Genomic DNA, 27,457 nt, shown 5'->3' on the forward strand with positions numbered 1-27,457 from the left:
TAAGTCCCATAAGATTTCACACACATTTGAACATAAACGGCACATGGGTGCCGAGCTGCCGCTGCCACAGACGGCTGCCGGCGACAGCAAACAAAGACGACCAGTGGCGAGGTGGCCATGGGGCATTCTTGGCGTTCACATCTGGCGGTATTTGACGTTTGTTGTGGTACCCCTCACTTCTTGTGTCTTCTTTGGTGTGAAACTACAGTTGTTTGAACAGTCCTAATCTGTTTTATCATGATGGAAGCAGACATGGAAGTTCTAATTTTAATAATAAAAAAAACGGGAATCAGTCTCAGTTGAACTATTAACAAGTAGCAGCGGGGTGTAAAAGCCAGAAAGCCACAAGTCGTTTCTCAGGCGAATAATTCCGTCCTCTAATATTGCGTAGTGGAATTCCAGTTTACAGTGTTACAAATCGTTTCTGGAGGGAAAAAGTGTGGTCCTAGCGTATCACGTGGATAGCATTGAGCGCGGCACAGTCTGCACTATATACTACACATCCGCTACCAGGACTTCACAGGGACGTTTTGTGCGTAGCCTGTTGTTTCAGATCACTCCAAAATCTCATCAGCTGATCCACTGACGTTTTTCTCTGTTACGTTGTTAATCTCCTTATAATACACAATATTATTAATGTCCTTGGAAACAGAAATAACAAATTTAAAATGCTTCGTATTTTCGACTCATCTGTGACTGTCAACATGTGTGTATAGGCTGGATTTATTCTCGGAAGGATATGTTGCGGAGTTGTATTGAATCCTGTTTTCTTACCCGTAGATCGCCAAAGTTTGCAAACTTATCCTCAAACAGTTGAAAAAAGTGTCACCATCATTTCTTAAGTTCCCTAAAAGTATAAAAATCCTCCAACATATTCTCTTTTCATTTTGACTGGATCACCCGAGTCAGTAATTTGTTGCGACCCATTTGCTAACTGTTTGTCAGTATTTAGGAATATGTGCACAAATCGTGCTGCAGTCGCGTATTGTCAGCGATTGCACGGCAACCGTGTCCATGTGAAAAGCGCCGGATAAGTGTGAAATGACCCTGAGACGTGGACGATAAGCAGTGTAGACAGTGAGAGAATAGAGGCTTTTGACAAGTCGTACCATGCAAGAATGTTGAAGATTTGGGTAAGTAGATCGAGTGACGAGTGATGTACCGAATAGAACTGAACTAGGCATAAAAGAAATTTATGGCACAGACTGACCAAAAGAAAGAATCTGCTGATAGTACACGTTCTGAGGCATCGAGGGCTTGTCAGTTTGATAGTGGAGGGGAGTGCGTGGTGTAGAGATTGCAGAGGGAGACCAAAGGATGGATATAGTAAGCAGGTTTATGGCAGGCGCTTGCAGAGTTATTCGGAAGTAAGGCGCAGTAGGACTGTCGTGGAGCGCTGCATCAAACCAGTCTTCGGACTGAAGACCACAATGAGGACAAAGGGATGTCACTTTTGCAGCAGAAAAGAACAACAGAATTTGCCAAATGCTCCTATTCACCAGTCACAGAGCGCTGACAGACCACGAGTGAAGATAAGAATGCAGCACAACCTGCCGAGCCGGCAACTCGCTACCCCCGCTCTGCAACCACGCGGCTGCGTCGCCACGTTTGGAAGGGTCAGTGTGTGCAGTTTGTACGACAGAGAGTAAAAGAATGTCGAGCGACTTTTTAACGTGACGAAGTAAATCGTAAGTGCCAGGCGCTTTTGTTCACTGTGACTACCCTTGCAGCTGCTCTGCTCTAGCCTCACAGTGGCCTCAAAATGTCGGCGACGCTGCATCGAGTCGGACAGTGAAACGAATACACGCTGTTGGCTCGCCACAACAGAATTTGTGTACCGCGGCTGCGGATGGGGCTTTCTCACGGATCTCGACGACAAGGCGCGCAGAACCGGTTCCCGCGGAGACAGCACACCGACAGAAGTCTGCTGCGTAACGCATCCCAGCTCTCGCCACAGCGGGTAGATCGGTCTGGGACGCTGGCAGGGAGTGGCGCAGTGCCGGGCACGTCACCCCCGAACAAATGAAGCTCTCGCGTACCCCTACCCCAGCTATAACCGTGCCAGGCTGTAGCTCAAAAAGGCGCGTTAACCTGCAGTCGTTACTGTATGCCCAGCCTTCTGATCCTCCATAACAAATGAACTCGAGGCAGTGGTTAGCCTAGTAGTAGCCGGCCCGGCTCCTCGCACCTGGGGACGGTAACCTGGTTAATTAGTAACCAGGGCTAAGCAGGCCGGAAATAGTATGCAGCAAAGATGTAATGTAACATGTAGAGGCATACCAGTATCCATTGTACAGTTGCAGTAATTCTGTAATAAAGTAGATGTAGCACGGTCTATATATGTCTTAGAAATGTACCTTGATTTTTATTTTTTTTTTTTTTTAAACAAACACTTGTCACTGTGGAGCCAGCTGCTGCAGACCCTGTTGTTAAGATGCGTCAGAGCCATACGCGAAACCGAGCGAGGTGGCGCAGTGGCTAGCATTTAGGTTTTCCGTGATTTTCCTAAATCGCTCCAGGAAAATTCCGGTATGGTTCCTTTGAAAGGGCACGGCCGACTTCCTTCCCCGTCCTTCCCTAATCCGATGAGACCGATGACCTCGCTGTCTGGTCTCGTCCCCCAAACAACCCAAATCCATACGCCGAACACGATGGTGTACCTTCTCGGTAGTGCCACGTGGTCGTACATTCCTGCGACCACCGCTGGCAGCGATCATGCTCAGGGGCTACATTCCTACCAAGTCGTTCTGCAATGTGGAGGAAGGGACATCAAGCTTCTCGTAGCCGTATTACACGACCTCATTCAAACTCAGTGAGCTGTTGCTAATGGCGTCTTCCGTGTGTTCAAAGCATTCTTGGCAAACATCAACTCACGACGTCCGATATTGATGAGTGACGCTCACGACAGTTGCAGCTCGCATTTAAAGCAAACCTGATTTGCATCGTTGTAGAGGCGCTAGTAGCGCCACTCGTATGCGATGCAGAAACACGCCTACCAACTTTCGTTTACCTCACACGACTCATCCTTTGTGTTGGTATTGTTTTTCCGTCAGTGTATGTAGATGATCTGAAGATAGCAATTAAAATCTGCCGAAACTAACAATGTCAGTGTGAGGTACCCGTAAACTACCAAGACTTTACTGACCCATAAAGTTCTTTTCATATGAGTAACATGCCATGCTTCAGTAGGGAAAAGAAGGGAACCCGAGGAAAAATGGTCGTATCGGAGCGAATATGCTCCTGTTTAAAAGACTCTGACCGAAAAGTGGAGTACATGGTGCCTCACTCTGCCTTCCTCAGCACCTTGAAGAACAGGCCCAGCAATGTCGTGATTATCCGCCGACACCGAGCAAGCGACATTCAATTAAAATTTGTCCCCGGTACGGGAATATACATAACGGATGTAGGGGTGCAGGTTGTAGACACATGGTAGACGACATGTGGCAGTCTCTATGTGAAGATGGTATCTGTTCTTTCGCACATGTCCGAAAGAACAGATGCCATCTTCATGTATATAAAGCTTACCGGCCAATGATCTTCTTCAGTCCGGATGCACTCACATTGCTCAAATTCTTACAGGAACCGGTAGATTGACTGCCGCGAGTAATGAGTATAGTGGGCATGGGCTGTATAAATGTAGTGTGTGGACAGTAAGTTGGAAATGTGGGTCTCACTGGAAGCGTGCCACAGATAAGTCCCTGCAGTCGCACTCTGTGTCCTCGATGGCTCAGACGGATAGAGCGTCTGCCATGTAAGCAGCAGATCCCAGGTTCGAGTCCCGGTCGGGGCACACATTTTCAACTGTCCCTGTTGATTTTTATAAACGCCTGTGAGCAGCTGAAGGTCTGGATTTCTCTGTAATTTCGTGTGGTAGCCTCGGTCGAACCGTGAAGCGTGCACGGATGGCCTAATTGTAAGGCGAGCGCTTACAGTAAGCGGGAAATCCAGGTTCGAGTCCCGGTCCGGCACAAATTTTCATATTCGTCGTTCCATCATACAGCTGATGGTTGTCCCAATTCGCAATTACGAATACATTTCATGTATTTAAAAATTCTGGCATGGTAACATATCCGCTCCGTTTTATGCTGAGAGAGGAGGAGACTTTAGGCAGCGGGAAAGAGACGGAAAAGTAATAAATACTGGAAAACAGTAGACAGTGGTTGTGGTGTCGAAAGAGCGAAGTAGACGGTGGCAGTGGAACATAGCTGACAATTACAGAACATTGATGAGAAATGAGTGGAGGAGACAGGTGAGAGGAATAAAGTGGAAGTGGTTGAGAGGCATTGATAATGAGAGACACAGTGTATGACAGTGATGAGGACGAGAGAGATGGTGACAGTGAGGAGAGGTCCCAGCAGTGGGAAGGAATGAATGAGATACTAGCAGTAAGAGAGAGCAAAGAGGTGGGACACTGGCAGTGAGTGACAGAGAGAGAACGACACTGAGTTGGGCTGAATGAGTAAGTGAGAATGGGCAAGTGGCGAAGAACGTCGCCTCAAACTACGGGCGTGCGGCGCGTCCGTGGAGCGCCTGTCAAACCTCCTTGTAGCGAAATTGCATTTTCTCGCAGGTTGTAGTCCGACGTAAACGGTATGTGACGTCATAATTACAACTAGGACTTACGACGAAGCTGTCTTATCAGTTCGTGGCCGTAACGTGAAAAGTGAAATTTGAAAGTGATCATGCCTTCAAACCCATTTTACAGCCAAGAATTACGTTTCCGGACACTCTTTTTTTTTTTCATCTGTCTACTGACTGGTTTGATGCGGCCCGCCACGAATTCCTTTCCTGTGCTAATCTCTTCATCTCAGAGTAGCACTTGCAACCTACGTCCTCAATTATTTGCTTGACGTATTTCACTCTCTGTCTTCCTCTACAGTTTTTGTCCTCTACAGCTCCCTCTAGTACCATGGAAGTCATTCCCTCATGTCTTAGCAGATGTCATATCATCCTGTCCCTTCTCCTTATCAGTGTTTTCCACATATTCCTTTCCTCTCCGATTCTGCGTACAACCTCCTCATTCCTCACCTTATCAGTCCACCTAATTTTCAACGTTCGTCTATAGCACCACATCTCAAATGCTTCGATTCTCTTCTGTTCCGGTTTTCCCACAGTCCATGTTTCACTGCCATACAATGCTGTACTCCAGACGTACATCCTCAGAAATTTCTTCCTCAAATTAAGGCCGGTATTTGATATTAGTAGACTTCTCTTGGCCAGAAATGCCTTTTTTGCCATAGCGAGTCTGCTTTTGATGTCCTCCTTTCTCCGTCCGTCATTGGTTATTTTACTGCCTAGATAGCAGAATTCCTTAATTTCATTGACTTTGTGACCATCAATCCTGATGTTAAGTTTCTCGCTGTTCTCATTTCTACTACTTCTCATTACCTTCGTCTTTCTCCGATTTACTCTCAGACCATACTGTGTACTCATTAGACTGTTCATTCCGTTCAGCAGATCATTTAATTCTTCTTCACTTTCACTCAGGATAGCAATGTCATCAGCGAATCGTATCATTGATATCCTTTCACCTTGTATTTTAATTCCACTCCTGAACCTTTCTTTTATTTCCACCATTGCTTCCTCGATGTACAGATTGAAGAGTAGGGGTGAAAGGCTACAGCCTTGTCTTACACCCTTCTTAATACGAGCACTTCGTTCTTGATCGTCCACTCTTATTATTCCCTCTTGGTTGTTGTACATATTGTATATGACCCGTCTCTCCCTATAGCTTACCCCTACTTTTTTCAGAATCTCGAACAGCTTGCACCATTTTATATTGTCGAACGCTTTTTCCAGGTCGACAAATCCTATGAAAGTGTCTTGATTTTTCTTTAGCTTTGCTTCCATTATTAGCCAGAAGACGGTCATTGGTGAAAGCAGCTCCCCCAAACTGGGGCATTGGAAAAACAGAAAATGGGTGGATGACAGGTGAAAGTTTTTTTGAGTATATAACAAATGTATTTGATCCGTTCTTGAAAGCAGCTGAAATTTCCCGGCCTGTAGTAATATTTTTAGATGGGCACTGCTCTCATTTGACACTTCATTTGAGCAGATATTGTAGGGAAAATCAGATCATTCTAGTTGCTCTCCATCCCAATTCTACACACATCTTGCAACCATTAGAGTAGTTGTCTTTGGACCTATGAAAAAAAGTGGAAGAAGATTGTTCAGAAATGGCGTTTTGAAAATAATGGCACTGAAATTTCAAAATCTGATGTACCTTCTGTTCTGTTACAAATTATTACAGAACCTAAAATGGTGGCAAATATTCGTGCTGGTTTCAGGGACACTGGTCTGTTTCCATTTAATGTGAACAATGTAGATTACAGCAAGATAGTTGTTCATAGTATACCAGCCTCAACTACAGTCCAGACAAATGAGGAACTTCCGAGACATTTCTCATACATAGCAACCAAGAGAAGGAATCATGAGTGGGAAGGAAATCAAGAAGCATTATTACTTTTCAAGTTCTGGAGAAAAATAGCTGATGAGGTTGAAATGCATGGTGCTAGTGGTAACACTGATGACATTCTGACAGATAGCATAGCGCCTCCCTCTGAAGATAAACAGAGAATGTTTCACAAAACACAGACAGACTTAATCAAAATGTTGATAATATTGACATATTTTCAACACCCACCAACAGTCTTATTCCTGCAGATATATCAACAACCCCCAACAGTATTTCACATAATTCAGGTACTCCAATATCCAACCATAGTCCATCTTCAGTGCGTATCCAAGTGACACCACGAAAATCATTAGCAACAGTTTTTGAAAGTGTCATCACTTGGCCAGAACCCAAACAACGAGGCAAAAAGAGAAAGAAAGAACATACACCCACTGTTGTGACTAGTGACAAGTGGATGGAATATCATGAACTGAAGGAAAAAGAGAAGCAGGAGAAGGAGCAGGAAAAAAGGAAAAGAAAAGCTATGAAGGAGTTAAAGTCCAAAGAGCAGCACTTGGCATTATCTCATGTAAAAAAGTGGAAAACAAGAAACAGACAAGAGTTAAGTGATAGGCCAACAAGTTCTTCCGAGGAGCCCGCATCTCGTGGTCGTGCGGTAGCGTTCTCGCTTCCCACGCCCGGGTTCCCGGGTTCGATTCCCGGCGGGGTCAGGGATTTTCTCTGCCTCGTGATGGCTGGGTGTTGTGTGATGTCCCTAGGTTAGTTAGGTTTAAGTAGTTCTAAGTTCTAGGGGACTGATGACCATAGATGTTAAGTCCCATAGTGCTCAGAGCCATCTTCCGAGGAACGAGAATGGACGGACAATGGAAGCAGTTTCGATGACTACGTAGGAGATGAAGATGAAATACCAGAAAATGTGAAACTATCTTCGAGTGAGAATTTGAAAGTAGGGGACTGTATTTTGGTAAAATTTAGTTTAACAGGAAATAGAAGAACAAGACCTGCAATTTTTAAGTATGTATCTGTAATTTAGAAAGTGCTTTCTGACTCTGAATATGAAATTCAGTGCCTAAAAAGTTCTAATGTTCAGAAAACTTGTTTCGAATACATTGAAAATGTTTCGACTATAACGGGTGATGATATTATAGGGAAACTGCCAGATCCAGTCTTGATGCAAGAAGGACGTTCATTAAAAACAAAGTTTCCTGGTTCCATTGATACTCGTGAGAAATAAACTTGTGTGGAAGTTGATTTAAGTAATTACTGGGACAATACTTTGCCTAACGATTTTTTTTTTCTGTTCATTCAGTTTCTGTACCTTTTACCTATTGATGTATGTTTGTTGTCTGTTGTCTTATATACTTGTATAAAGCACAAATTACTTTCTGGCACATGGATTGACAATTATTTTAGCCATAGTTTTATTATAATATGAAGTGGCCATAAGTGGGGAAACAACAACTGGCCATAGGTAGGGTTAACATGGCCAAAACTGGGGAAATGCGCCATTTATTTTTCAATATTTTTTTCTGCTTTTGTTAAATAACTTAGAATATTTGTTTTTACATGGTTGTAATGTGTAGACTTTGAAGCAATAGATAAGATTTTTGAAGTAATTTGTATACTTTCTTCCTATACTAAAAATGTGGTGTATCTCGAATTGCCCTTAATGTGACCATAACTGAGGCCTCGACCCTACGGGTTAACGTCACACTTACAATGCGCCATGTCTGTAGCTGCTGTTCACTCGCAGTGTTAGTTTAAAAACTAAATGCTGTTGTCGAGTTCTTCAGAATGACCTCAGAAGTTAAGTCCCATAGTGCTCAGATCTATTTGAACCATTTTTTGAAACGAGCCACTTTTGAGTAAAATAAAAACAAAAATAAACCGTCTGGAAAGCACCTCTGGGTAAGGATTACCAGCAGCAACTATGAACTGTGCTGCAAAAGGAGAAACGGACGTATCAACACCGAGGAAGAAATGGGCACCAGGCCGGGCTTTGTGGTGGCCTAACTCTTGATCTCGTGGTTAAAGAGGAAGGGGAGGAAGCCACGGAGAACAGTCGTAAAATTATTGTAGATGTTCGCTTATTATTCAGTTTTGAAGAGTAATCTCTCCCTTTCCGGAATCCATTTCAGTCTCCATATAGCGAATATTACGATAAACTTTCTGTGTTATAACCGAATACTCGAACAGAAACCACTGCCGCATTCAGTCTAGACATGATCCAATGATACCGCTGCATATTGAGAGCTAGTTCTCGAATGGATCTGATGTCTTTGAAAAGTAAAACTACAACGCTACTTACATTTTCAGTGTACCTTTGCATTTAGATATTTCACAGCATTTGCGTAGTCCTTTAGGGTTGTTGTTGTGGTCTTCAGTCCTGAGACTGGTTTGATGCAGCTCTCCATGCTACTCTATCCTGTGCAAGCTTCTTCATCTCCCAGTACTTACTGCAACCTGCATCCTTCTGAATCTGCTTAGTGTATTCATATCTTGGTCTCCCTCTACGATTTTTACCCTCCACGCTGCCCTCCAATACTAAATTGGTGATCCCTCGATGTCTCAGAACATGTCCTACCAACCGATCCCTTCTTCTAGTCAAGTTGTGCCACAAACTCCTCTTCTCGCCAATTCTATTCAATACCTCCTCATTAGTTATGTGATCTACCCATCTAATCTTCAGCATTCTTCTGTAGCACCACATTTCGAAAGCTTCTATTCTCTTCTTGTCCAAACTATTTATCGTCCATGTTTCACTTCCATACACAGCTACACTCCATACAAATACTTTCAGAAATGACTTCCTGACACTTAAATCAATACTCGATGTTAACAAATTTCTCTTCTTCAGAAACGCTTTCCTTGCCACTGCCAGTCTACATTTTATATCCTATCTACTTCGACCATCATCAGTTATTTTGCTCCCCAAATAGCAAAACTCATTTGCTACTTTAAGTGTCTCATTTCCTAATCTGATTTCCTCAGTATCACCCGACTTAATTCGACTACATTCCATTATCCTCTTTTTGCTTTTGTTTATGTTCATCTTTTATCCGCCTTTCAAGACACTGTCCATTCCGTTTAACTGCTCTTCCAAGTCGTTTGCTGTCTCTGACAGAATTACAATGTCATCGGCGAATCTCAAAGTTTTTATTTCTTCTGCATGGATTTTAATACCTACTCCGAACTTTTCTTTCGTTTCCCTCACTGCTTGCTCAATATACAGATTGAATAGTATCGGGGAGAGGCTACAATCCCGTCTCACTCGCTTCCCAACCACTGCTTCCCTTTCATGCCCCTCGATTCTTATAACTACCATCTGCTTTGTGTACAAATTGTAAATAGCCTTTCGCTCCCTGTATTTTACCCCTGCCACCTTCAGAATTTGAAAGATTATTCCAGTCAACATTGTCAAAAGCTTTCTCTAAGTCTACAAATGCTAGAATCGTAGGTTTGCCTTTCCTTAATCTTTCTTCTAAGATAAGTCGCAGGGTCAGTATTGCCTCACGTGTTGCAACATTTCTACGGAATGCAAACTCATCTTCCCCGAGGGCGGCTTCTACCAGTTTTTCCATTCGTCTGTAAAGAATTCGCGTTAGTATATTGCAGCTGTGACTTATTTAACTGATAGTTCGGTAATTTTCACATCTGTCAACACGTGCTTTCTTTGGGATTGGAATTATTATATTCTTCTTGAAGGTATCACTGAAAAATAATTGTCAAACGAGATTTGAATCGGGCCGCCTGGTACAAATTCTGTGTTTGACACAGCTTCATCTGATTTCTGTGTATCTACATACAACGGAACTCACTGTTTAGTGCTTGGCTTTAGAAGTTATGTACGGCTTTTGAAGCAACGAAGAAAGGACCCTGAAACCGGTGAATGTAACATTATGTGAGCGTGTGTTCTGCTGCGACATTACATCTAGGTACTCTCCAGAGGGAGCATTCCGTCTCCTTAGCATAAGGTGGCACTTCAACAGTTGAAAGGACTTTGCTCAGAACTTGCACGTCTTGTGGCGTCTCAGAGCCTGCTTGCTACTCTGTAATTTTTGCTCCTCCTTGTGGATCGCGCACTGCAATGAACGCGACGTCAGCCGTGGACGTTATGTCTGCCGTCGCGTTTACTCCGGAGACTACCTTGACGCAGCTCTCTGCCCTGTACCAGCCTCTCCATCTCTGAATGACTACTACGACCTGCTCACTGTATTCCTAACTTGGGGTCCCTCTGCAACGTTATCTCCTCACACTTCCTTCTTTACCAAACTGACGATTGCTTCACGTCTCAGGGTGTCTCGCATCACCGGAACCTTTTTCTTTAATGAAGTTATACGATAAATATTTTCCCCGATTCGATTCAGTATCTTCTGATTACTCAGTCTACCCGTCCAAATCGTTGACGTTCTCGTGTAGCGCCACATTTCAAAAGCTTTTAATCTCTTACTGTCTGAACTGCTTGTCGTTCACGCTTCACTTCCGTAGAAGGCTGCGCTCCAGACAAATACTTCTTAATCCTCTAATTGATTTTAGCTGTTAGCAAATATTTATTTTTCCAGAAGTGCTTTTTCTGTTATTGCCATTCTGCATTTTATACTCTCTCGATTTCGGCCATCGTCAGTTACTTCGCTGCCGAAATAGAAAAACTCATCGACTACTTTTCGTATTTCACTTCGTAATCTATTACCCTCCGCATTTCCTTATTTAATTCGAGTATATTCTATTAAGCTCGCGTCACTTTTAATGATGCTTGTCGTGTAATCTCTTTTCAAGATAATGTTTGTTCCGTTGAACTGTTCTTGAAAGGATGAAGTAAGTCATTAACAAACGGCATGTAATTTTTTTTTATTCTCCCTGAACTTTAATTTCCGTTCCAGATTTCTCCCTTGTTTCCTTTACTATTTTGTCAGTGCACACAATGAATAATATCGGGGATAGGTACAACGCTATCTTACTGCCTTCCTGATCACTGCTTCCCTCCCATGCCATTCGACTCTTGTCTGGTTTCTGCATATATTACGAGTAACTGTTCCCTCTCTGAACTTTTCAGTGTAGCAGGTATGAAACACAAAGGGTGTAGTCTAGTCAACATCGTCAAATTCTACAAATGCTATAAATGTAGGGTTGCTTTTCTTCAGCCACTTCTATGATAAGTCGTAATGTAAGTGTATCATGGCTTGTTCCTGTATTTCCGCGGGACCCCAACTGATCGGTTTTTGCTAGTTTTTTCCATCCTGCGCACCTTCAGTTTGAAGGGTATCTACTGCTAGAGCGAAAATAAAATTAGACGTCGTTTTGATTGAAATTAGTGCTTTTGCTCTCCTTGAGAAACATTTCTGTGGCAATATCCAGTGATCTTACATCCTTTTGTTGCAGTTTCAATTCCCTCCCTCTCCCGCTCCCTCCTCCCTCCACCCCTCTCCCCCCTCCCCCCTCCCCCATCCCCCTCCCCCCTCCCCCATTGCCCTGCCCCCCTCCCCCTCTTGCTATTCGTACCCAAGGTCTTGGTTCCGTCGGAGAAACGTAAGAACAATGTCGCACCACACTGGGCTTGCAATTGAATTTCGTAGAAGCGGACGCGTGTGTAATTAAAATCAGGCTGTGGGTACGGAGGGCCCAGGAGGCGCCTGGCGCGGTCCCAAGCCGCTCCGCCGCCGGCTGCGGGAAGAGGCCGCTGGGTCCAGGCGGCAAGGCACGGAGCACGCTGCTCGCCGACCCCACAAGGTCTTCTGGTCCGTCGCCCTTGCCCAGTGCGACCCGCCAAACGGTTTCCCCTCCTCGCTCCTGGCTACGCGCCAGAACAGACGGCGTCGTGTGGCAGCACTTCACTGTGTGTAGCGACCTGCGTACCCTGTCACTGTTCTCGTAACAGTAAATGCTGCCAGTGACGAGTGGTACTGGGGCTGCACAAGCCAGTTTCTCGGTCTGCTAAGCACAACACGTACGTGGTTGATCTCGAGAGCGCTTTTCAAGTTAGCTGCGTTATCCGTCTTCGCCTGCCCAGAGTTAACCGTTGCTGTATAGTATATATTTTTTATCAGCCACTTAACCTTGCATTTTCGTTGCAGCGCATGCTTACAGATATTACTAAAAGGATGTAACGGAACCCGGGAGTCGGTACCGTGAGAAATGCGGTACACTTGCCAGTGTCTTGGAGAATATAGGTTGCCGAACTAGCTTCCAGAAGGAAACAAAACTTTTATTTTCCATATTTCGCGTAATTATTGAGAGAATTTCAAAATTTGGATTCCTATCATCATCTGCTCATTCTCAGGTGGAATGTTACGTTAAAAGCTTAATTCAATAAGACAAGTATTAAAAGTTACATTCTGTATGTTGGTCTCGAGACAATGTAATTCCCGGCACGCAAATGCCCGGATTTTATTCATCCAGTATTTGAGAATGAGAGCACTTAGCTACTCCCAACAAACTTTACACATTATTTCTTATCTCGCTGTGTCGGCGATAAAAATGGAATAAGGATACCATGATTACAGACAAATCTAACACAACAACAGAACACAGCATGTCATTCCGAACAGAGAGGTGTCTGCTGACGTAAAATAAACTTCGGGCGTGAGCCACGAAAGTTACTAACGTCGCAAGTACCATGAGGCTTTTCGCAGATGATGCTGCTGTATACAGAGAAGTCGGGACGCTAGAAAACTGTAGCGAAATTCAGGAAGACATACACACGGTCGACACTTGGTGCAAGGAGTGGCAGTTCACTCTCAACATAAACAAATGCAACACGTTGCAAGTGCATGGACAGAAAGAACCTTTATTGTGTGATTACGCAATTGCAGAACAGTCACCGGAAGCAGTTACTTCCATAAAGTATCTACGAGTATACGTACGGAGAGATTTGAAATCGAATGGTGACATAAAGTTAATCGCGAGTAAGGCAGATGCCCGATTGAGATTCAGTGGAAGAATTTTCAGGAAATGTAGCCCATCAACCAAGGAAGTAGCTTACAAAACATTCGTTCGACTAGTACCTAAATGTTGCTCGTCAACCTCGGATCCGTACCTGTTTCGATTGCTAGAGGAAATGGAGACTATCCAAAGGAGAGCAGCGCGTTTCGTTACATGTTTAATTAGTAAGCAGAAAAACGTCGCAGAGATGATCAAGCAACTGCAGTGGCAGACATTACAAGAGACGCTTCCTGCATCGCAATGTGGATTATTGTTCAACTTTCGAGAGCGTGTGTTCTTACGTGAATCAATAGATATATTGCGTAAACCTCGCGAAAAGGCCGTGAAGATAAAATTAGAGAGATTCGATCCTACACGGAGCGACTGAAACACGAAAGGGGGAAGTGACAGTAGTACACAAAGTGCCCTCCGCCACACACCGCAAGATGGCTTGCGGATGTAAAAAGTGAATGGAAATGTAAATAATAAATAGGCACGAAAATACAATAGCTATAGGGAATAATATCAGCAACATAGCACTGCGCGGAGGCACAATGATGAGGCAAATAGGAATAAATACCACATCTGCGTGATCACGACACAGGTTGCTCCGTGTTTCATGAATGTGGCAACAAGCTATTATCACAGCCATTCTGGTAGACGAAAGTTGTGTGGTGTTGATCATCTGCTATAGACCTGCTGTGAAAGAGAGGTCCGCGAACTGGGACATTATTAGCACACTGTTGCATCCATTCGTCTAAGTGAACGTTCTCGTAGTCTTGAGTCATTCGACATGTATATACTGGCAGCAGACGTGACTTGTAGACGAGGTATACGGTTTTTCCAGCCCCTGTGATCGCCTGGTAAGTGAGCAAGTGCCACGGAACCGGAAGCGCTAAGTCGAGCGCAACACCCCTGTAATCCAATAACGGCGTCTGCTCGGGGCTTCGGTTGTACGTCAGTGACCCCGTCCTGCGAACCACCTGCCTTCCGTACCACAGGAACAGCTTGTCTCAGTACCCACGCGATATTGTTGAAAGCTGCGCCGGTGAGTTACATTGAGTGCTGCTGGGGAGAGTTGCGACTTGCTCGAAATACACTGCCGAAGAAAAAAAAAAAAAAAGAGTACAGCCGTATAGAGGTTTCCAATTCACTCAAGATTCTTGTAGCCTTCACTGGTTGCAATGCAGCCGCTGACTCTGCCATCAGTCGATCGCGCAGATTGGTGACATCCAGTCGATCGTACAGATGGTGAATGCTGTCCTGGGAGACGTTATGCCACGCCTGTTCGACATGTTTACGTAGTTCTGTAAAGAGTTATTGGTTGACGAATCTCGCAACTGACGCAGCACGTCCAACTTGTGTGTCAATTCTCCGAAAGGACCATTCCGCCACTTGGAAGTCTACAATTGGACCCCTTTCAAACTCGCTCAGTTGGCTGTAGGAAGCACGAGTGCGTCTCCGTTGCATGGTTACCTCTTGCTTCACACATTCGCACACCACACTGAACCTTCTGGCTGTGAGCATTCCGTATTAAAGGGTAGACTTAGATGACGCTCTGCTGAGTATGTCACTACGCTATCTGTAGGCGGACGGCGCTGAAACGGTTATCAGTACATCTGTATCCCCCAGGTCGTCGGATCAGAAAAATGTCGTTAGAGGAACTAATTCCCAAAATTATTACACCTAATATTATCAGTTAGAAGCGGTTGCGATGATCTGTATTCCTCTGGTCCCAGATGGCTTTGCGTCCAAAAACGGCTGGAGTAAGTACCTGTTTAAAATCGTCACTTGTAGTTCTCACGTAATCTAACAACAAACCTTACTCTCGGGGCGCGATTGTTTCATTCGTACGATACTGGAGAAATGCAACTGAGGTTCTTGTCAAACATTCGTGCGACCCATCCTAGTATATTACTAAAGTATTTGGGGGGGGGGGGGGATGTCGTTGCCAACCAGGACTGTCAGGAGATATTGAGTGTATACAGAGAAGGGCATCACCACCAGTGTGGTCAAATGTGTTTAATCCACGGTGAAATGTCATGCAAATGCAGGCAAACCTGACCTGACAGGAACTTGTAGAATGAGGCAAACTACCTCGCAGTGGGCTAATTACAAAGTTTCAATAACAAGTATTTAGTGAGAAATGCGGTACACTTGCCAGTGTCTTGAAGAATATAGATGCAGATTAGATGGAGTTGCATGGTGTCCGAGAAACCGCGTACACCATGAGCAGGTGTCTTAACAACGACGTTGCAAGGGCGACATTGAAGTAGCCTGCCACAGTTGAAGTGTCAGGGTGGGCGGTGATGGTCGCTGCTCCACACACAGGATAAATGTGCCGTTAAGACTCGCAAGGGATAATTTCCAAGTGTCGGTAACTTCATGAAGCTTGGCGGATGTGTAGAGGAGGCAAAATAGCGCAGAACGTGTTTTTCCAATTTCGCTTTATATAAAAAAAAATTTCATATAAAAGATGATATTTAATGCTCTTGAAAAACTGTGTAAACAAATTTTGTAATAATTAGAAATTTTGTAAACACCCCACCACCATTAACTAATTTTGATAAGTGAAAACTTTTGTTATAAATTATAAGAAGCTTTCAAGTCACACACATCCATGTATAATAAAGCTCACTTTTGAAATACCATTCTTCGAAAATAAGCTGTACACAATGTGCTATTGGAATATTTCCAACATACCTAACTAAAATACCTAAACATTTATTACTATTATAATTATTTATATTACTTGTATTTGTTTTGTGTGTTAAATTATTTTACATTCATGATTGGTTGTTTCTTAGTTTACCGTTTCACTTTGTAATAGAAAATAACAACTCATTATTACGATAGAAAGTAATTATAATAGTGATAACTTGTAAAAAATACTTAAAAGATAACGTTTTGGACCCCATGCAGATAAATTGAACGACATTTCTTCACTAATATACACGACAGAAATTCAGTAAGATTTGAAGTTGTGACGGGTGATCCTCCAGATATCCTTATTTGTATTAGGTATAATTCAGTACATTGTTAAGCCTTGGCTAAGAGGATTTGTTATGTATTAACAACTGCTGCTTCATTATATTGTTCCTCAAGTGGAGGTTAGCATCACAACATTCACCACAACTGTGTCTGAAAGTCTTCTAACAAAGTTTTTCCAACATCGAAAGCTGTATACATCCCACGGCTGTGCCTGTGACGTCCATCCCTTTGGGGTCACCAGATGAACAAGTCCCTTGTCCTCAGGTACGATGCTCTAAGCGGTTCATTCCCACTGACCACCGCAAAAACAATACAGATATTTCTCCATCACTGGGAAAGGAAACATCTTTCAAGTATCTTCTGAACTGCTCAGACATTTGTTTACGAGTTATCTAAGCTGTTACAAGGACATTGTGGGCTTCAAAAACAGATCTCAAGTTCTTGGTCAAACTTACCCTTAATTTCTTTTAAAACTGTGAAAAGGCGGGTGGTCAGTGCGAAAGAAAAAAAAATCAGTTTTGAGCGCCTTATTGGAAGACAAGGAAAATATGGTGATAAAAAAGTGCTCGACGGCACAAGTACAGCCGTGGAACATTTACAGCTTTCGATTTTGTAAGAACTATGTGAGATTTTCAGATGTGGTTCTGTTGAATGATTATGATGTCAACCTCCACATGAGAAACAATACCATCAAGCTGCAGTCGCTAGTGCATAATCAGTTCTCTTCGCCAAGGTTTACCATTGAACTGAAATATGCCTGACACAAATCAGGATATTTGGAGGATGACCTGTGACAATTTGAAATCCTGCTGAATTTTATTTTATATTCTCTTTTACGTTTCTTTCAATTTATGTGCATGGTGTAAAAAGGTTATGTTTCAAGGATTTCTTTACAGATTATCATTATTGTAATTATTTTCTATCATAATAATGAATTACTTATTATTTTCAATTAAGAAAATACACTTAAGTGAAACGGTAAACTAAAAAAAAAGGTTGAATGTAAAACGTAAAATAAGTCTGAAACGCAAAACGAATATAAGTAAAATAAAAGATTAGAATAGTAGTGAAATGACTGTTAGATACTTTAATTATGTATGTTGAAAATATTACTCAAACAGCACATTTGTGTACAGCCTATTTTCCAAAAATGGTATTTCAGAAACCAGCCTTATTACACGGTGATGTATGTGACTTGTTTAGTTTATGTTGCAACAAAAGTTTTCATTTTTCAAAATTAATGGTCGTGGGGTCTTTCGCAAAATTTCAGATTATTACACAAGTTGATTACACAGTTTTTAAGAACATTAATTACATATCAACTTTTATACGGAGAACATTTTTTACGTAACATCGTTTCGAAAATACTCCCTGTAAACCTAAAATGCCGAATTACCTTTCAGGTCGCGTTTTACCCATTAAAAGTGAAATTGGGCACAAACAAAAAAATAAGTATTGCACTATTGTCCCCCTCTACACATCTGCCAAGTTTCATCAAGATCGTTTGACACTTGGCAATGTTCCCGTGTCAACGGGCTTGGCATTGCAAGGGGCTCCGCTCTTTGACAACAGCATTTGGCCTCTGACCGACATTCGTATACAGAAAAGGCTCTTACTTTGGAAGTAACACCGTTTGACCCCTCAGTTTATAGCAGCAGTGGCCGTCACAGAGAATGTTAGTTATTGGACGCTTTTGTCCATATAATACAGAGTCCGCCAGAAAAATTTATACACACTTTAAGGAAGGAAAAGTATTACTTATGTGTTTATTTTACATGTAATAATTGATCACACATGTTGTACAACCTTCAGTTTAAACGTTCAAAATGTGTTCCTCCAGCGTGCGTGGCTTACGTCAATAGACTTTATCTTTCACAGTCCCCCACAAATAAAATTCCATAGGTTTTATATCTGGCGACCGTGGAGGGAGGAGCTCAATGGGCCCTCTTCGTCCAGTCCAATGCCCCGAAAAATTGTCAACCAGGAAAGCTCATACGGCTAGGTGGAAGTGTGATGGCGCCCCGTCCTGTTGGTCCTCTTCATCAGCTCCATAAAGCGCACGTATACCTGGCAAAATTGATGTGCGTAACATTTGCAGGTACTCTTCTCCAGTGACAGTAGCATCAAAGGGTCCTACTAAGCCCCTAGATGACAGTCCACACCACAGATGAACCCCTAGTTGATTCACATTTATCCACATAGACATGTGGATTTTCCGGTGCCCAGTACACAGTGTTATGCCGATTCACTGTTCCATCAAGTTTAAATTGTGCCTCGTCACTCCACACTACCTTCGTGACATTGTTCGACATCATTTACCATTTGCTGATACCATTCGCAAAATTGCATTCGGCGATCAGGATCGTCATCATTAATCGCTTGCAGTAATCGTGGCTTTCAGAATTCTTCGTACATTTGTGCTGCTAACCCCCTCTTCATGTGCACATTGCATAGCACACTTCTGTGGAGAATCCACAAACGTTTCCAACACGGGAGCCGACGAAGCAGGACTTGTAGCTTCCTGATTTTTCCTTTGTGACTATCACAAATCGTCCCATGCAATTCAAACTTGTCAATGATGCGTTTTATTGCTAGACGCGTTGGCGGGTCGGTTTCAAGCTCCCGCCTCCACTGACATTGGACTTCAACCGCATTATCAAACTTGAAAAACCACTTCACAATACAATTTCGTTGCTCGAATGTCAAGCGTGCTCCAGCCATCTTGTTTTCTCAGTACCGAAATGAAAGTGCTAACACCTGTTGAGCCAAAGACCATATTACAACACACTCGTAACTCAAATCGAACGACAATATCGATATCTCAATAGAGCCTGACAAAGAATGTACACATTTTTCTGGCGGATTCTGTAGAATTATCTTAATTTCGTTCACCCTTTAAAGTTTCCGACGACTGTTATGTTCACATCAGTTACTTCGTCAGCAGTTTCACTGCAGATTCCAGAACAAGATACGGTGTAGGGGACAAGATATAGACTCGCATTCAGGAGGGATGTAGATTTTCCGCGACTTTCCTCAATCTGTTACGTGAACTTCCCAGACGGTGCCCTGGGAGAGAATACGGCCGATTTCCTTCCCGAACTCGAGCTCTGATTCCAACAATCTATCGTCGACGAGAGGCGTTAAAACCCTCCCTCCTTCTTCCTAATTCCTAGAAAGTAGACTTTTTCTTTCAACAAAGAAGCCTCTAATAGTACATTTCCGACGCTTCAGAAGTCATTTTTTCGCACTGCTGGACTCCAGCTGAACACGTTTAACGAAGTTTAAAAACTGATTCATTTTGTTGGAACAGCTATGATTAGTTTCACGTACCATGCTGGTGTTCCGCCGGGAGCTCAATAATTCTTTTAGATCACATTATTTTAGCAAAATTCACTTATGGCCTGTTGGGTTGTATCTTCACGTAGCGTTCTCAGGTAATTAGATAATGCCTTTGGAAGAAGTCGAATCCGATTGCTATACCGATCGTGTTGCCGTGTTGTGCCCTGTGTTGAGACAGTGCTCGGTCACGGCGGACATATGTGGGAGGGACAGACGGGTGTGTCGTCGTAGTTCGGCGCATGTCTTTGACAGTGCGGCAAGTCTTTCTCTTGTGTGACTTCGCGCAGCTAGTGGTCGTTCCTAACGGAGCTTAGCCCTTGAATTTCGTTGGAGGACAGAAGACTGATTTAACTTTGTTTCCTTAATAATATTCCTGTTTTGGAGTATAAGGCGACCATTCGTATTTGCTGTTCACTTTTTTCTAGCTCCTCACATAGCTTAAAACGCTCCAGGAGTGACGCACGCCAATCTCCCGTTCGGAATATCTGTTCGCGAGAATGTTGGTCGGAAGTGATTTAGCTCTTCGGATATGTTGTGTCAAAAAAATGAAATAATGGTGTTACATTGATGGCCATGAGGTCCCATCCGAGGAAGTTCGGCCGCCGAGTTGCAAGTCTTATTTCAGGTAACGCCACATTGGGCGACTTGCGTGCCGGTGATGATGAAATGAGGCCGAGGACAACAAAAAACCCAGTCCACGTGCGGACAGAATCTCCACCTTGGCGCGCTGCATGGTAGGCAAACAAGTTACGACGACGCTGTCTGAATCCGATATGCACTGTCGACCAACTTCGTAGGTAAGCCACTTCGTTGCGAAGGATGTTGATAGCTGCTGGCCTGTAAGTCCAAGTGCGTGTTTCTTGCTTTACGGTAACAATGTGACCCAAGGTGCATTCCTCTTTTCTTAGCACCAACACGGCAGTGAAGGACAGGACGCCGTTTTTCTCTGTCTGCTTTATAAACGTGGTGTCAGGGTGAAATGAATTTGAGATGCCGTAGAAATACATCCAGCGATGTAGTGCCCTGGAGCCAGATTACAAAGGTTTCATCTACATAAGCACGTGGGTTTTAACTCCTCGGACTGGCTCCTCGAAATCTCCCATAAGAAAATTAGCTTCTATGGTGACAAGGTACTACCCATTCCGTCTGTTTAGAATATTGGCCATCGAATAAAAAATAGTTTGTGGCGATCACGCGAGTGAACAAATGAAATTCCCTCTCCAGCTTCTCGCCAGTGAATAAAAGCGATCGGTGCAGTAGCACTCGAGCGAAAAGTACTTTATTTACGTAACAACCTTGTGCCCTTCAATCAGTGCCCCTAGCGTACATTGACCCAGTCTTAGTCGTTCGTTACGAGTGCATTGAGATGAGTGTGGCCACGGTAAGATGTCAAACACGCCTGACGAGGGAAGGCCGCGAGGTTGGGATCACGCATTAAAACCAACATAATGTGCAAGCAGTAATGTGCAGTACTCTGGCAATTACGAGAAAATTGCGAGAGAAGTTGTACGCGGCTATTATGTAAGTGTCATATCTGTGTGTGTGTAGGTGCCGGACGTTACAGATCGTGGCGGTCAGGTGGTTAGTGTGTAAGCTATGTAAGACAAAAATGTAATGAGGCGACGGTTCGACTCTCGCCCAAACCTCCGTTTTTGTGGTACAAGTATAAATTCTGTGATGTTCAAAAAATTCGCACCTACGCTATTCGTTCTTGCTACATCAGCCACGCCTGACAGCTACGCAGGGTAACTGCCAAATGGAGCCTGCCTTTGAGTCTGCAGCTCGAAGCGTCGAGGTGCAGAGTAGTTCCGGGCACCTTACCATATTGTACGACAGGTGTATATTTTCAGGAAAGCTCTGTGCGTCTATTCATTTACCTGTCGATAGAAATAATATGTTTGTTGTGATAATTAAATTTAATTAAAAACAGTAATTTGTCAAATAACCTGAAATTCACTTAAACTTCTTGCAAATAGATGTGGTTTTTTAAAAATTATATTAGCCCTAAAGTGCCATATAAATTAAATAGTATGGCAAGTGATGAAAAAAAAATAGATTAAAAGTTAAGCAAGAGTGGGAGTCGAACCGTCGCTTCAAACACGTCCGTCTTACAATGCTCGAACGCTAACCACTTTTTGCATTTTGTTCGTTATTGTTCGTTGTATTTGGTCGTAGAGGGCGTCACATGACATCCGTTGAAGTTCGTTGTTGATCCCTTAACTGCGTTTTTTTTATTCCAGAGACCAACCAGCCCTCTGACCGAACACGCTCAGCTACCGTGCCTGCTTCCTCACAGAACCGTCAGTTACGTGACACAACTTGTCTCGCAATTTTCTCGGAATTGCCAGAGAAGTGCACCTTACTACGTGCACGTTGTTTTTTTTAATGGCCAACGAAACGTCTCCAAAGTTTGAAGTAAATATGTGGTGCGTGCGTTGCCTGACCCCGGCGGCGCACTCGCACAGGTAGTGCGTGGGTGGGGAGGGTATCGAGTGTCGGCCGCTGTTGACGTATTGACCCGCGGCCGCCTCGAATAGCGCCAGCGCCGGCTGCGACTGCGAGCGGCACGGTACGCTGTGCACGCCACGTGGCCAGCTTGCTGGCTGGCTGGCCTGCCCGCCCCCACCCCCACCCCCGCCCCCGCCCCACCAGCGGCCCCGCACTCCGGTACACGAGGAGCCGTCTTCGGCCGGAAGGTGCCGTCTGCTCCCCACAAAGCAATGTGAAGCGCATGAAAGAGCATACGTAATTAGCACGGCAAAAACGTTAGGCTCCATGCGTGCTGTAATTTCTCTTCAGGGTCCTTAAGGGATGCCGGCACGGTAGCTCAGCGTGCGCGGTCAGAGGGTTAGCCGCCTTCTATAATAAAATAAACTGAGTTAATAGATCAACAACGAACTTAAAAGGATGTCTTACGACGTCCGCCCCGATCAGATACAACTAAAGAAAACGAACAAAATGAAATTTTAGCTGCGGCGCCACCACCCGGAAAGTTTGACACGTTTGCTGTTGGAGTCCTTAGCTCCGCCCTCCCTTATGCCCCCACTGACGACGCAAGTCATACCCCCACCCTTCTACTACTTCGGGAACTTTTACATTGAACACAGCTATGTCCGTATCGCAGTACTACCGACGAAACAGGCGTCGGCGCGGGATATACACTCCTGGAAATGGAAAAAAGAACACATTGACACCGGTGTGTCAGACCCACCATACTTGCTCCGGACACTGCGAGAGGGCTGTACAAGCAATGATCACACGCACGGCACAGCGGACACACCAGGAACCGCGGTGTTGGCCGTCGAATGGCGCTAGCTGCGCAGCATTTGTGCACCGCCGCCGTCAGTGTCAGCCAGTTTGCCGTGGCATACGGAGCTCCATCGCAGTCTTTAACACTGGTAGCATGCCGCGACAGCGTGGACGTGAACCGTATGTGCAGTTGACGGACTTTGAGCGAGGGCGTATAGTGGGCATGCGGGAGGCCGGGTGGACGTACCGCCGAATTGCTCAACACGTGAGGCGTGAGGTCTCCACAGTACATCGATGTTGTCGCCAGTGGTCGGCGGAAGGTGCACGTGCCCGTCGACCTGGGACCGGACCGCAGCGACGCACGGATGCACGCCAAGACCGTAGGATCCTACGCAGTGCCGTAGGGGACCGCACCGCCACTTCCCAGCAAATTAGGGACACTGTTGCTCCTGGGGTATAGGCGAGGACCATTCGCAACCGTCTCCATGAAGCTGGGCTACGGTCTCGCACACCGTTAGGCCGTCTTCCGCTCACGCCCCAACATCGTGCAGCCCGCCTCCAGTGGTGTCGCGACAGGCGTGAATGGAGGGACGAATGGAGACGTGTCGTCTTCAGCGATGAGAGTCGCTTCTGCCTTGGTGCCAATGATGGTCGTATGCGTGTTTGGCGCCGTGCAGGTGAGCGCCACAATCAGGACTGCATACGACCGAGGCACACAGGGCCAACACCCGGCATCATGGTGTGGGGAGCGATCTCCTACACTGGCCGTACACCACTGGTGATCGTCGAGGGGACACTGAATAGTGCACGGTACATCCAAACCGTCATCGAACCCATCGTTCTACCATTCCTAGACCGGCAGGGGAACTTGCTGTTCCAACAGGACAATGCACGTCCGCATGTATCCCGTGCCACCCAACTTGCTCTAGAAGGTGTAAGTCAACTACCCTGGCCAGCAAGATCTCCGGATCTGTCCCCCATTGAGCATGTTTGGGACTGGATGAAGCGTCGTCTCACGCGGTCTGCACGTCCAGCACGAACGCTGGTCCAACTGAGGCGCCAGGTGGAAATGGCATGGCAAGCCGTTCCACAGGACTACATCCAGCATCTCTACGATCGTCTCCATGGGAGAATAGCAGCCTCCATTGCTGCGAAAGGTGGATATACACTGTACTAGTGCCGACATTGTGCATGCTCTGTTGCCTGTGTCTATGTGCCTGTGGTTCTGTCAGTGTGATCATGTGATGTATCTGACCCCAGGAATGTGTCAATAAAGTTTCCCCTTCCTGGGACAATGAATTCACGGTGTTCTTATTTCAATTTCCAGGAGTGTATATCATGTCGTACAGCAGAGGCGCCCGCCAAACATCGTGGAGACCAAAAGCCCTCAGGTTAATTGGAAGGTGGTGTGGAAGACGATGCATGCGGTTACACTGGCCACAGACGTCCGATCCACTTGGTACATCACAGTCAATGGTAAACAGATCACCCGATCACGCCTCCACAAGATAAACTTGGCGGAATCGCCTCTATGTGTAGACTGCGGGACGCCAGACACGGACGAACACCGTCTCACATGTGGCGCGGGAGAAGACGTATGGCTCTTGGTGCGGCAAATTTTGTCGTATTTTCTAAGAGTGACTCCGGAGCACATTACACCTCGGTTTCTACTATTTCCAGATCAACAGTATTTCCCACGCACCAAGACCAACGCTGACACGTGGATCCGTGCGCATGCGGTACACTTACTTATTTCGCGATGGACCTAAAGATGTATTCGACTTTTGAAACTACCTACAAGAACGTCATTGCAAGATCGTACGGAACCCAAAATACAGTCAGTATTTTTCTAATTACTTAGGGAGTGCCCTAAGCGACCCTCCACGCAGCTGGATCATCAACAGGTAGGAGAAGACATGCATTGAGTGAGCTGACAAGACTAAGTTCGATTGTCGGTGGAAAACATACGACATACGTGAAGACATACCTGGATGATGAAGCGGAAGGAGAGTAGCGACACACTCTTCTGCAGAACGTACGCAGCATTTTTTTTTTTTTTCGTTTTCACCATATACATTATTACCTCGGTGTAGGAACGTGCCGAGATATTGTTTTCTTTACTCAGAGCACGATGCGGTGCTAGGAACATTTATTTTTGTTGTGGTATAAAGTAAAACCAAATTAAGAATATATTAAAAACGGTAAATAAAAATAAATAAATAAAAAATTCCCACAAAAGATTTCCCCTTACCATCCCTGATTCCTTGACGGGTGAGGGGGACACCGTGACCAGGCCTCGGGTTACGACCCCTGATCGCTCTGCCCTCCCCGCCCTCAAAAAGAAATTTTGTAAGGCACCTGTCTTCGAGAGTCTGCCAATTCAGGTTTTTCAGTGTAGCCGTGACGCTCTCCAGCCAGTCGGACATACCTGTGACCACGCATGGCTCCCTTCCTCGTTTATGTTCGGCATCTCCATATAGTCACATTTCGTATGGGCTCCACTCACACACAAGTCGGCACAAGTGATTTGAGGTCGAAGTCCTTCCTAGACTGCCTGCACTTCCCCAGATCCTGCCAATGATCCGAGGTTTCCTGTCTTATCAACGACTGAGTCTATGTGATCGTTCTACTTCGTATTCCAGCAAATCGTTGTACTCAGATATTGGTAGCAGTTGACTGATAGTAATTTTGAACAGTTGTTATTGTAGGCATATGATCCTAGGTTTTTTTGTTTTCTGGTGCGAACAGTAGTACATTTCTGAACATTTACAATATGTTGTCAGTCTCTGCACCACCTTGGAAACTTACGAGTATCTGATTGAATATTTCTACATCTTTTTTTCCAGACAGCAGAGGAAGTGGGGTCAAGTAGTCGCTCTAAGAAAAAATGATTTTTCACCGAACCAAGGTAATCGGCCCGTATTCATTTTCGTGATAGCTTTCCATTTACACATTGTGAATCTTCATATTATAGGGTATTACACGGAATATTTTTTAGTAGAAAAGAAAATAATGTGTGGCAACTATATACATTTTTATGAAATATTAAGTAGTAGCCACTGTCCTCTACCTCTGGGGGTAATATGGCCAGGGTCTTCGCAGCAGCTTCCCTGTTCCTAGTTCTAATTTCTAGACATATTCTAAACGTAGTGCTATGCTTTTCAGTGACTTTCGAAAGTTCCTGAAAAGACAATTACAGTGACATAAGAGTCGTTAATGTGGGCGTTGACACTTTTCGCAAAAAATGCCAGAAAAATATGCAAAAATTGAGACGAGGCTCCTGGAATCGTCTGTTGAGGTGTAAACACCGCCGAATGGATCCCTCAAGCCAGGCTCCGTCCATGTCTGCACGATAGGCGTACGTCACTAAGATGAAACGAATTTCCAGTTGACCTCTTTTATACGAAACAGATACAGGGTCACCTAGGATTCTTGTAAGTGAACTATATGTTAACGTCTAGGTTAGCAGAAAGAGGTTATGAAAACTATTTAAGATGCATTCCTGATCAGAATTCTCCATACACCTATTCATGGACATTGATATGGCTGTATTCGACATTGACTTCTTGAACTCTGCTGCGCACACTTTCAGTGAGTGTTTGAATATCGTGGAAATATGACATGGCATTTTCCCTCGAGAGTCGAAACCAGAGAACATACTGAAGTTACACGGTGGAATCTGGAGTGTATTCGATGCTCTAACTCACCCCAAAAGTGCCCCAGTGGGTTCAGGCAGAGACTCTGGGCAGGCTAGAGCACCTCGGGAATGTTATCGCCCGCAGACCATCGACCTACGGACGCTGCTTTTATGACGCGATGTAGTGTCATGCTGCTACAATTGATCACCATCTCTGAACAGTTCCTCTGATGTACGCAGTACACAATGCTCCAAAATGTGCTCATAAGGGCAATGAGGCAAACCACGCCATAACCTCCTCCTTGCCTCACTGTTGGCAATGCACGTGGTGGTGGGTACCGTCCTCCTTGCATTCGCCAAACGCAAACCCTTTCATCGAATTGTCTCGACGTGTAGCGATTTCTATCACTCTCAAGTCACTCGTTTCCAGCCGTCCATTGTGCAGTGCCGTAGCTTTTTGCACCACCTCGAAGCGTCGCCTAGCGTCAACTACAGAAATGTGTTGCTCCGACCGTTGTACCCCATTCTTTTCAACTCCCTACACACAGTCGCTGTACTAGCTGGACTGCTGTAGCACTTTGGAACTCACCAGTGGCGGCTGGTCCCGGCGGAGGTTCGAGTCCTCCCTCGGGCATGGGTGTGTGTGTTTGTCCTTAGGATAATTTAGGTTACATGGTGTGTAATGTTAGGGACTGATGACTTTAGCAGTTAAATCCCTTAAGATTTCACACACATTTGAACATTTGAACTCTCCAGTGATTCCTTCCGCTGATTTCATGTGATTTTATACAATCACCTTCTGCAATGCTTGACGGCCCCTGTCCATTAGCACGTAAGGTCTGCCAGGTCTCGGTTTGGCTTTGGTCATTCCTTCGCATTTCCACTTCAGAGTCACATCGGCAACACAT

At 44.7% G+C, this 27,457-nt stretch overlaps 1 protein-coding gene across 2 annotated transcripts in view; it reads left to right on the forward strand.

Annotated features, from left to right (window-relative positions):
* Positions 1–27,457, forward strand: part of LOC124788307 (E3 ubiquitin-protein ligase ZNRF2) — a 714,395-nt gene that overhangs the window by 95,889 nt on the left and 591,049 nt on the right. The gene's annotated exons all lie outside the window — the stretch shown is intronic.

Source organism: Schistocerca piceifrons, chromosome 3, assembly GCF_021461385.2.
Source record: "Schistocerca piceifrons isolate TAMUIC-IGC-003096 chromosome 3, iqSchPice1.1, whole genome shotgun sequence".
NCBI lineage: Eukaryota > Metazoa > Arthropoda > Insecta > Orthoptera > Acrididae > Schistocerca > Schistocerca piceifrons.